We start from the raw sequence: 12,200 nt of genomic DNA on the forward strand, positions 1-12,200 counted from the left end.
TTCAAGCAAATTATTTATTTATGAAATAATTTATGAAGAAAATTTTTACCTCATGCTTTAGATATATTACATATGCTCTTGATTGACACAATATGTTTAAGCTCAAAGGCCCTCGTAGCATTTTTTAATTCTAGTAGGAATATTTCAAAACAACCAACTAATACATGAGATCATAATTGTTTGACAGTTGTTTTTAATATATAAAATAAGTTATGTATATTGTTTTCCTTCAAATGTTTGTTGATTTGTCTGTATAGCCCTGACATTTGCATGGCACAAACTGAATTAGGGGAAATATTAAAGATTTATTTACATTTATTATCTTCTGCTGTCAAGCATATGCAAAGCTCTTAAAAACCATTCTCTTCTTTTGCTTTTATTTGCAATACATTTCTGAACAATGGAGTCTGGATGTTAAAATAACAACCTGTGCCTTTATAGAATACATCACAAAATAAAGAAGAAATTAAGAGAAATTTTTAAAAGTAAACAAAAGAAATAACTTCCAACTGAAATAACTTCTTTATAATCTTTCATAATTCTTTGAGTTCTGGAATATTCTCTTATGGCTGGACCACTGATGAAACACTATCTTGAGCTGTATTAATGCTTATTATTTATTAAAATTACATAATGCACTTTTTCTGCTTTATTATTTAAACATCCTTTTTCCCCTTTTCTTGTAGTTTATTCAGCAGAGATACAAAGAGGGATTAGTAGTTAAGCACAAGCATACTTGTTTTACATTTTCAACCTTTTAGCACATAACTTACTTACAGTTCCAGTGCCTGTAATCACAATGATTTTACCTGATGGAACACGTATCTCAAAAATGTAATCCAACTGTTTACCCTAACACATCATAAATTGCTCTTCTTTTCAGAAACCTCAAAGATTGACAACCCCTGGTCTTAAACGCCTACTGCTATAACACATACTATCAAGAAAATATTTACGTATTATTTGCTCTCAAATTAGTACTAAATCATATACAATGGAAGACCATTTTGCCTTCCAGCATATCAAAAGCAATTGTAGAAGTAGTCTGCCCTTCTTCGTGGTGAGACCTGAAGGAACGGAGCATATCAAAGATGAACTTCCCTGAGTCTATTTCTTCTCTCAATCACACACCACTCAATCTTTAAAAAAAAAGACTTCTCTGCACAAATTATGATCATTTTCCAAACTACCTATTGCTGAACACCTCTGGGTGAATTTATTAAAGATAAATTCAGCTTTAAATAGCCTGTATCTGGTATTCAAATTCACACTTACACTTGCCAAACCTCCCCCCCTGCAATATCAGGCAACTGCCTAGTTAAACAGATGGGCCTTGCAGCCCACCCTAAAAGCCAACAAACATAGGCTTTATTTAATTAAAAGAGGAAACAAATTTCTGAGGTGTAGACACACACAGGCATGCATACACACACACATACACATGCGCGCGCACACGAAATCCCTGCCAAGGGTGCCCCAGAATAATAACGATGATTTTTGCTTTTTCAGTAGGTTTTATGAATGTCCAAACATATACTATCCATTGGATTGAAAGGAGAATTCAACAAGATCACTCAATGCTATGTATTCAAACCAAACCACTATGGGAAGTAGCTGGACTCACTCCATTCTCTTAAGTAATAGAGTCATTTACATCTGAATTAACCCGGATCCACCATGTGACCCTGAAAAGTAGCTTTTTCCAATGTTCTTCATATTTCTACCCTCTGCTCTATTATCTTTTCCTGCTGTACTCTCTCATCCCATCCACTCTCCAAACTATGCAATTAACTCTCAGTTGTCTATAACCAAGCCCAACACCCAATTTTGCCTATTTTTCACACTGAAATATTCCACCAGAAATTCAAATTTCTGAATTTGAATGATATAAAATATGTCTAATACCATAATTTAGGAAGAGGAGGCTATAAAGAGAGACAACATGGAAGGAGGAAGGAAATAGACAAACCCTATCTCTGTTAAAGTTATGAGTCATCCAGACCAGAAACCTCAGACATTTGACATCTTTGGTAATACCCTCTCCCACAGGCCCCACATCCAATCAGTTACCAAGTCCTCCCATTGTTTATTTTCTAAAGGCTTTTGTAACTCCTACTCCCTTTCTTTCCATCCACATGGACCCTTCACAATTTAAAAGTTATTATCTCTTGCAAGACATCTCATTGAGCTTCTCATCCTTACTCTCTTGCCCTCTGTTCATTATTCTACGAAGCTACCGGGTCAGATCATCTCCCTTCTGCATTTTCTATTCCTCAGGACAAAAATCCCATGACTCCCAACTGCCAAAAGAATAACACCAAAGTGCTGTAGGCCATTCAAGTCCTCCCATAATCTAGTCCCAAACAACTGTTCTGGTCTCATTCTTCACTCTATTCTTCCACACAGGCCAGTCTCCTGACCCACTGACTGAGACATTCCCCACATCTATCTGCCACTTCAGAATGCCTTGTTTTATACTTACAGCCACCTTCCACTTGGAAGACTTTGAAGGGCCTTTCATACCAACTCTCCATGCAAAATACCCTCTCTTTTTCTAAGGTCAAACTCAGATTCTGCCTTTTGTGTGACGCCTTCCCCAAACTCCAAATCAGAATCAGCAATGCAGGAACTAAGCTTCTATGGGACTTGCTTCTCTCTCTAGCTGGGGATTCATCAGAGTGACTTGTATAATGCTGTTTGTTGACTTTATCTCCCGCCCCTGCTAAACTGTAAGGTTCTTGAGGGCAGAAGACCATCAAGTCATAGATATTCAATAACATCTGTTCAACTGAATTTGGAGATTGGAACAACCTTGTTACATTTTACTTAGAAACACACTATTGAGCCGAAGTTTCAAATGTTCCATGTGGCCTTTTCTTCCTTTCTTTCTCTTCGTTTTTTCTTTAATACATATGGGCTGATGCATCATGTGCCAATTGAAGCTTCTGGGTGGTCTTCGTCTCAGCAGCATATTTTTGGCAACATATCAGAGAAGACGTTTGTCCTCCTCTGAAATATTGTCCTCATTATCATTAAGTTTGGGTTCATAATTCCACGTTGCTCTAAAAATAGCAAATTAAATGATCTTTAACTAAATCTTAGGCATTAAAATGTGGGGGTATAGAAAATGAGGCTGAAAGCTGAGAAATTTTAGATGGGAAGGGATTTTTTTGTAGTTTTAGAAGCCAGAGCATGAGTTAGGAAAGTTATAAGACTGAGGTGCAGATAAACAATCTCTTCAAACGTTAATGGTGTCTTTCTCTATATTATTTAACATTAAAATATCCAATCATTTTAGTATAAGTCTATCTATTGAGATCTATTAATTTTTGTAGATTTAATTATCAAATATTAAGGTGATACTTAATTGATGGTGTAGATCCAAATGTCCAGGTTCCCACAGGGATCATGTTTCATAATATTATGAATCCTGTGGAAGTGTGTGTGTGTGTGAGTGAGTGTGCCTGTGTGTATACATGGGTATGTGTCTAGGAGTGTGTGATCATCTGGAAAATGAAAACTTTGGTTAACATTCCATCTTGGTGTTCACAGAATTGATTTATCCTTGGTGCATCTAGATAACTGGAAAAGACTGGTGTTTAGACAACCACATAGAAAGAAGACTGTAGACTACCAGCTTCTGGAAGGAAGCTACTCTCCACATTCTCTTTCTGCCATGAGAGGAGAAACACTACATCACCTGGGCTCCCTTGCCATTTGGTTTCTGGCAGGGTTTGACCAATGACACCATTAGTTCAGGGAATGGGGAAAAAAAAGGCAGTCAGATACTTATCCCCCTGAGTCCCTCCTGTCAGGCAGCCCCTCTACCATGGCTACACTTAAAGAGTTCCAGAAATAAGCTTCCTATCCCTTTGGATTTTAGGTCTAAAGGCAGCTGCTTCTGGCTATTGGTAGCCCCTGAATGTTTCACCATCTCTTTCTCCTCCCTAACCCCTGCCCACGACTTTGTAAATGATCCTTCTTCATTCAACTCTCTTCAAATTCTTCTTTGTGTGTGCCATGTGTTTATCTGCCTAGCTTCTGAATGATATAGAAGGACTTGTGATAAAATCATCTTTGTACTAACATAGCCCACCATAGTCTATTACAATATAAAGTTAAACAAATGCATGTTGAGTAACTATCGTGTGCCAGACACTGTGTTTGGTGGTAGGTACCCCAATGGCAAATGAGCTGGCATGCTCCCCACCTATGGAAATTATGGCCTAATTAAATGCTTCTTAAACTATCTTGGTACTTTCTAAAAATACAAATGTATAGCCTCTTGCATCTCTGGAGAATGTAATTGTAGTAAGCACACCTTGTGATTCTTGTATTCACCAAGATACGAGAGAGAGCGGTCCTTTGACTATGACAAATATTAAATCATCCAATGCAAATGTGAAGATACCAAGACCCCAATAAATGTTTGTCAGGTGAATGCATGGAGGCACGAATTAATGTTAACAGTAAGGTAGTTCAGATATGGAAGGTCATTTATGGTCATTTGTAGTGTGTAGGGCACTGGGATTACTGCCCTTCCATGGGGTAGACGAAAGTTGGGGTAGAGGGTGCTCTATAAATCATGCTCATTATTTTCGATCATCATGCTCTGCTGTATTGACTCCCATCCCCTCCTCCCTCCTCCCCAGACAACATGCACAAATCTGCTGTATCAGCCCCAGCGGCGGGGTTTCCCCAGCAAAGCAGAGCCCTGGGCACTTGCTCCAATTTGCTCCCGTCTAGACTCTGGAGATAGCTCTGTCTGAAAGAGAAGCACGGACACTCATAGTTCAAAGCTAATTAAGTCAGGGAGATAAACAAGGTAAGACTCCTGGGAATAAGGGGAATTTCTTGAGCCCCAAGAAATTCACAAGTACAAGATTGAGAGCATTAGTAATAATATCTGAGACTTCCAACTATTTTATTCATCCTTCCCAAAGATGTAGATAAGGCGTAAGGCAAATAGCTACAGAGAACCACTACCTGATCATTGTGGTTGCTGTTTTGTGAAATACTAATTACCCTCTCTTTCTACTATTCAGTCTTAAACTAAGTTTCTAGACAGTCCCACCTAACCTTTTCTCAATATTCTTTTTTCAATATTCTTTAACACATTTTTTTAAAGCAGTTCTGGGCAAGATCCCTGAACTCCTCATATCCAATTCTATAACTAGTCATGCAGAATATCACAGCACAATACATACACATATATTTACATGTATATTAAACTCTTTAAACAAGAAAACATAATCAAAACATACCTCCTATTACCTCTTCTAAACACAAAAGCACACGGAGAATGCAAATACTGTTTCAATAATGCCATGAGTTTCCAGTTGCTATATGTTAGATTCTAACAGGTAAAATCTCAAGACCACTTTGAGGTACCTAAAACCAAATTTTATTTTATTTAAAGAGACATGCCACTGCATTTTGATCTCATACTAGGTGAATAAAGGCAATTCTACCTTTGGACCATAAAAGTGAAAATGAATGTAAAGTAGCCATCTAGAAACAACCCATTCTGTGGGGTGCATCTGAATAATTTGCATAGGAATATGTTATCACGGTCCAAGCATTGGTTACAGTTGGTAACTATAATTTGTCCTACCAGGCAGTATACTCTCCTTAGTAGGATATTATACTGTGACTTATGATGTCATTACACAAAAATTAAAATCTTGCTCAATGTTTCATCACATAGCCAGCACGATATTCTACTGATAGAGTAGAGGTCAGAGCTTAGGATCATTCTGCTTTATTAAGACCGTTTTATGACTCAACCACAAGCTACTCTAACAAGTACATATTCCTTAATTATATTTTGGGCAGTGGGTTTCTTTTTTCATTCAGAATATCATTAGAGGAAAGTTATATAATTTCTACTGAGATCATTGTAAAATTTAGCCTCTTTGTAATGCACTTCTGGCCTCCTGTTTCAAAGATACCTTGGTAAAGACTGTCCTAGAAGATGAGAATCATCCACATGCTTATGAAAGCATCGAATGACAAAACATTGGCTTTTTATTGAAATGCAATCCCCTCCTCTAATTTTACAAGTAAAGAAACAGAGACCTAGGCAGTGAAGGACTGCAGTGTCTAAATACACACCACAGTAATCACAGTGGCTTGCTATGTGCCAGGCTCTGTTCTAAGTATTTCACAAAGAGTAGTTCATTTAATCTGAACAAATACTCTCTGAAGTAAGTATCGCTATAATCCCCATTTTGTAGATAAGAAAATGGAAGCATATGCAGTAACATAGCCAAAGGCAAATACGCAGTCAGGTATAGAACTAACTGGGTCAAGGGTCTAAAGTGTCACTACACTATACCTTTACTCTGGTGGCAGAACTGGGACTCCAATCTATGGTTTTGACTTGACATTGAAACTTGCAATTGTGAAGTATGTATGTGTGTTTGTGTGTGTGTCCGCTTGTGGTAAACACTTGCTAGTTTTTAGCTACCCACATCCATTCTCTCTTCCCTAGCAATAGTCCACTGGTTTCCCTCTGGAGGAAGAGAAGCCCCTGTTCTTAATCCATCAAGATGATGCACTGCAAGGAAAGCAAGCATCTGACTCTGGTCTTGCTTATCAGAGCATCACATTCAGAGTTGGAGCCAAGGAAACCTCAGGGGACAAATGGAGAGAAAATCTGGATCTTTTATTCCCCAGCACTCAGTCTTTTTTTGTTTTTTAAAGATTTTATTTATTTATTTGACAGATAGAGAGCACAAGTAGGCAGAGTGGCAGGCAGAGGGAGAGGGAGAAGCAGGCTCTCCGCTGAGCAGGGAGCCGGATGCGGGGCTCGATCCCAGGACCCCAGGATCATGACCTGAGCCGAAGGCAGCCACTTAACCGACTGAGCCACCCAGGCGCCCCAACCCAGCACTCAGTCTTGAGAAGCTATGAGGCTGGAGCTCTTGCAGCTGTCTCGCCACCACAGAAAATTTTAGCAAATGTAGAGAAAACAGATCTTAGACCTAGACAGACAGATCCTGGGTTCTGCAACATTGCTGGGGTCTCTGAATAATACCACACCCCAAGTCAGCTCTAATCCCTGCATTCACTAGTTTTCTTTGTTTATGGCTTAAACCGTGTGAATTAGTATTAGAACTATACTATTGTGGAATTTTAAAAATTTATATTCATACTTTTAGCCAATTACAAGCAATTCTAACAAATAGATTTTCATGCTTTTCATCCAAAATGGTAGCGTACAGATTGATGACCCATCTTACTTGCCAGACTTGGCCCTGTGTAATTTGTAACAATATTCAACATCATGTTCACCCTCAAATGGCAAAGACATAGAGATATCAGGAATGATTTGGAAATGCAATGAACATATCCAAAAGACAAATTCCAGTAACTGCTGTGAACAACACCAATGTGTTTTGAATACCTTCTCCTCTCTCAAGCTCTGGGGTATTGTTTGTTTAAATGAGCAGTTTTGGGGGTACCTGGGTGGCTCAGTTGGTAAGCGTCTGCCTTCAGCTGAGGTCATGATCTGCAGGTCCTGGGATCAAGCCTTGCATCAGGCTCCCTGCTCAGCAGAGAGTCTGCTTCTCTCTCTCTCTCTCCCTCTGCCCTTCCCCCTGCTCGTGCTTGCTCTCTCTCTCTCAAATAAAGTCTTTACAAAAATAAATTAGCAGTTTTATTTAATAATCTTAAACTACATATGTTCTTTATTTGACAAATTACTCCTATCGTATTTATAGAAGGTTTTTTTTTTTTTTTGTACAATATCCTTCAAAACTTACTGAAATAAGAAAGGGATTAGGCAAAATATTAATCTTAACACATTGATAATTCTTTGGTATTAGAAAAGCTCCATATGAAGATGACCAAGGAATTCAAACCCACACATAGGTATGAAGATTTCGCAGAAAATCACTGGTAGTCACAAAATGAAGGACAACATTAAAACTTGTTCCAGTGCAAAAGGTTTACAACGAAGGTTATCCTAAGTGGGCACACAATGTATACATATATCATGCCTACTAACTTTGAAATCTAAAGATTATTGGCCTAAGGAGACCCAGGGAGACAGACTCAAATGATCTTTCTGATCTTTCTGTTATCAATTTTAATAGTGACTAAATACTGAGCTATTTCATTGTGTTTCATTATTACTCACTGCACTCTATGCAACGTGGCTGTGGTGATGTCTATTTTATATTTACCTATAAACGTAACACATTAAAACAAAGTTATTCTGGGGTGCCTGGGTGACTCAGTCATTAAGCGTCTGCCTTCAGCTCAGGTCATGATCCCAGGGTCCTGGGACGGAGCCCCGCATTGGGCTCCCTGCTGAGCGGGAGTCTGCTTCTCCCTCTCCCACTCCCCCTACTTGTGTTCCTGCTCTCATTCTCTCTCTCTCTCTGTCAAATAAATAAATAAAATCTAAAATAAATAAATAAATAAAAATTAAAGAAAGGTTATTCTGCAACAGTGAATAGGACACTAAAGCATAAGAGATCTAGACCCTGGATATTATACCAAATTTAAAAAATCTGGTAAATTAGTAAAATATTTGGATTAATCTTACCTTCTAATACATATTTTCCAATTTATCTGTGAAATATTCCTTATAAAAAATAAAAATTTGGGACAAGGCAAAATACAACATTGTTTAGTCTAAATGAAGTTATATAAAGTTAGACCTGAAAGTTTCCTTAAAAATCTATTCATCTCACTGTTCTCACTTAAATGCAACAACTGAAAATCAGCAACTGAAATAATAATAATAATAATAAGGACAATAATAATCATTAAAAAAGACATTGACTCTAACAGGCACTGTGTTAATTAAATCCTTTCTGCTTATTGTCTCATGTACTCTTAAAACAACTCTTTGAAGGACACATTATCATTTTTCCCATTTTAGAGATGAGAAATCTGAGGCACAGAGAAAGAATTCCCTTGCCCAAGGTTACATGGCTGGTGGGTGACAGAGCTAGGATGCAAATCCAAGCAGTCTTGGCCCCAGCATTACCCCCCGCCAAAAATAAGATATTTTGTATTATATTTTATACTTAGTGATGATATGCAATCACTAGGTTAAAAATAATGATCTTTTCACTCACCAAAAATTAGTCAATTATATAAAGACTGTGTTTATCAAGTGGTTTTTTTCTTTTTAGAAATAATTTTTCTAAAGTAAAGAAATATAATTATTGTAAGTGCTTTTGAGTGTTATTTAATCGTCTTTAATGGGTTTTTCTTTATTTTTCTGTTTGGGCCAAAATATCAGAAAGTCATATAACCACCATACTTTAAGTACATGACTGTAATGCATATTTGTACAAGTTCTGTAATTATGATAATTTTGAACCTGGTTTATATTGGCATCCCTCAACTAATTTTGTAGGCTAATAATTGTGAAATATATTCTGTGATCCTGTTAAAACTTGAGCCAGATCATGTACCACACCCCTACTCGACGTCCTCTAATGGCTTTTCACATCATTTTGCATTAAATCCAAAGCGCTCACTATAACTCAGGAAGAATCCTACCACCACCCCTGACCTTTACCTCTCAATGGATTTCTTACCCTCACCTTTGTTCACTCTACTCCAGCCACTGGCCTCCTTGATATTCTTCTAATATGAAAATATATCACCTCCTCAAGGCCTTTGCATTTTTTGTTCCCTCTGGTATACTTTTCCCATAAATATCCCCATAGCTCTCTCCCTCACTTCATTCCAATATTTCCTTAAAAGTCAGCTCCTCAGTGAGACCTATCCTGAAGACTCAACCTAAAATGTTAAATCCTCATGCACATTTTACATCCTCCTTTCCTGCTCTATTTTTTATCCACCAAGCTTATCAGTATATGTATGAGTTTACTTATTTATCTGATTTGTCTCTCTCCCTAACTAAGTTGTATGTTTCACAAATGCAGGGTTTTTTCTGTTTTGCTTGCCACTTTATTCCCTGCATTCATAACAGTACCTGCTATATAATAGGTGCTCAATAATTATTTGTTAAGTTAACCAGTTAATTAATAGAAGTTGGTTGTATTAAATTATTTTAAGTAAGAGCAATTTCCATTGCAAATGAGATAAATTGCAATGTCATTAACATGAATGTACCTCTCAGTCCACCTACTTTGAATATTCAATTTTATCATTCAAGTTCTTTACTTGGCAGCTTGATAATGGGGATTTTAATTTTATTTATAAAGCATCCCAATCCAATTCATATCACCATCTGCTGATTTTTTTTCTAGCTTTCCAGACAAGTTAGTATTCAACTTGCCGCCAGCTCAATCTAATCAATTGATTGATGGATTGACTGATGGACTGATTAAGTTTTTCATTAAACAAATATTTACTGAACACCTACTATGAATGAGGCACTTGGACAAGAGCAAAAAATTCAAGACCAACAAGAACCCTTCTGTCATAGAACTTATGATGTTATAGGGAAAAGCCAACAGAGCCAAGAATTGGGAGTGGTTCTAGGGCTATTAGAGTACTTTGGCAAGAGTTTAGGGTAGTGCCCTAGGAAGTAGAGAGAAGTGAGGAGACATGAGGAATAATTTGCATGCAGAATTGGTGGTATTTCTGATGGACTGCATGTGAGAAACAAGAGGAAAGGAAGATGCAAAGTTACTTACTTGAAGAAACAGGGTGATGGTGGTGCCATTTACTGGGATGAAAAAGATTAGGGAAGGAACAGGTTTTAGTGGGGCGAGTGTGACATTCAAGTGGAGATGTAAAGTCTAGAACTTATGGTAAAGAGATCTGGGAAGGAAAGATACAATGTCACTTGTATACTGTCACTTGTCATCAGTATACAAGTGCCATTTCCAGCCGTAAAAATAGATCACATCAATTCTGGAAAAATTACAGAAAAGCTGAGAACCTAAGACTGAGACTAGAGAGGTCAACTAGAGGCAAAGGTTTCTTCTCAACCAACAAAGGAGATTGGGAAGGAGCAACCTATGTGAGAGGAGGAAAACCAGAGCAGGGTGCAAATAACCCAAGAGGAAGGAAACTATTTCAAGAAAGAAGGGAAGCTAAGAGGTTGAGTTACCTGAGTTAGATTTTATGGAATTAGATTGTTGGAGACTTTATCACGATATGTTCCAGTGGAATGATGAGAACTGAAACCATAATGCGGAGAGCTGGGGAATGAGTCAAAGGTGAGAAAGAGGAAGCAATGTGCACAAATAACCTTTTTAGGGTGTATGGCAGTTAAGGATCCGGAGACTTAGGTACGTGAAAGTACGGGCGAGGCAAGACATGTTTCCAAAAATGGCAGATGGATGAACATGCATGTGGAAGGGAAAGATCCTGTGAAAAGAGAGTGATTGATAAAGCGGATAAGAGAGGACGTAATGTGAGAAGCCAAATACGTAAGATGGTGACACATGGCATCAATAACATACACTCCTTCTTGGCTAGAGAAGGGCACACTTCCTTCATGGTGTCACAGAAAAGGCAAAGATGCAGGTATGAGTGTACGTGTGGTAAGAGGACGCAGAGAAGCGTGAGCGTATCAGGCAGAGTCCCCAGTCACCAGCTCACTGGATGATTCAGAAGAAAATAAATGTAGTACAAGTGCACACGTAGCTCAGACAATCACTGGGAGAGCTGGAAAACCAACTCAAAGCTTGTTTTCAAAAACAACAACTCAAACTATCTTTATCACTAAACTGATAAAAGGGTGCCTGGGTGGCTCAGTGGGCTAAGACTCTTAATCGCAGCTCAGGTCTTGAGAGCAGGGCTGTGAGTTCCAGCCCCACATTGGGCATGGGGCATTTATGTTTTTTTGCCTTTTTTTTTTTTTTTTTTGGTTTTTAAACTAAACTGATAAAGAAATCATTGCTGCCACCTCTGAGCGCAAGATCGGACATCTGACATTCTGCCCCAGGAACTTGCCCATGCAGCCATTACTACTGTCTCCACCACCAAGAAAGAAAGAGTATTCCTCCTCACTTCCCTCTTGCAGCAATAGCTCCTTAGTTAGAGTCTGGTGCTGGAACGTCTGATGGTAAAGGCTGTGCCTTAGCTCAAGGAAAGCAAATATCTCACATGATTAGCTTACATAAAGGGAGGTTTTCCTTTACACCCTAGAAAGATGTCTACAGTAAAGAGTGGCTTCAGATGTTGAACAAGTAAAATAAGTATCCCACAAGAACAGTCAAGAAAAGACAAAATATACTAGTTAAAAAAATCTTAATAAC

This window comes from Leptonychotes weddellii, chromosome 4, assembly GCF_054177405.1.
Source record: "Leptonychotes weddellii isolate Sample4059 chromosome 4, ASM5417740v2, whole genome shotgun sequence".
Classification (NCBI taxonomy): Eukaryota; Metazoa; Chordata; class Mammalia; order Carnivora; family Phocidae; genus Leptonychotes; species Leptonychotes weddellii.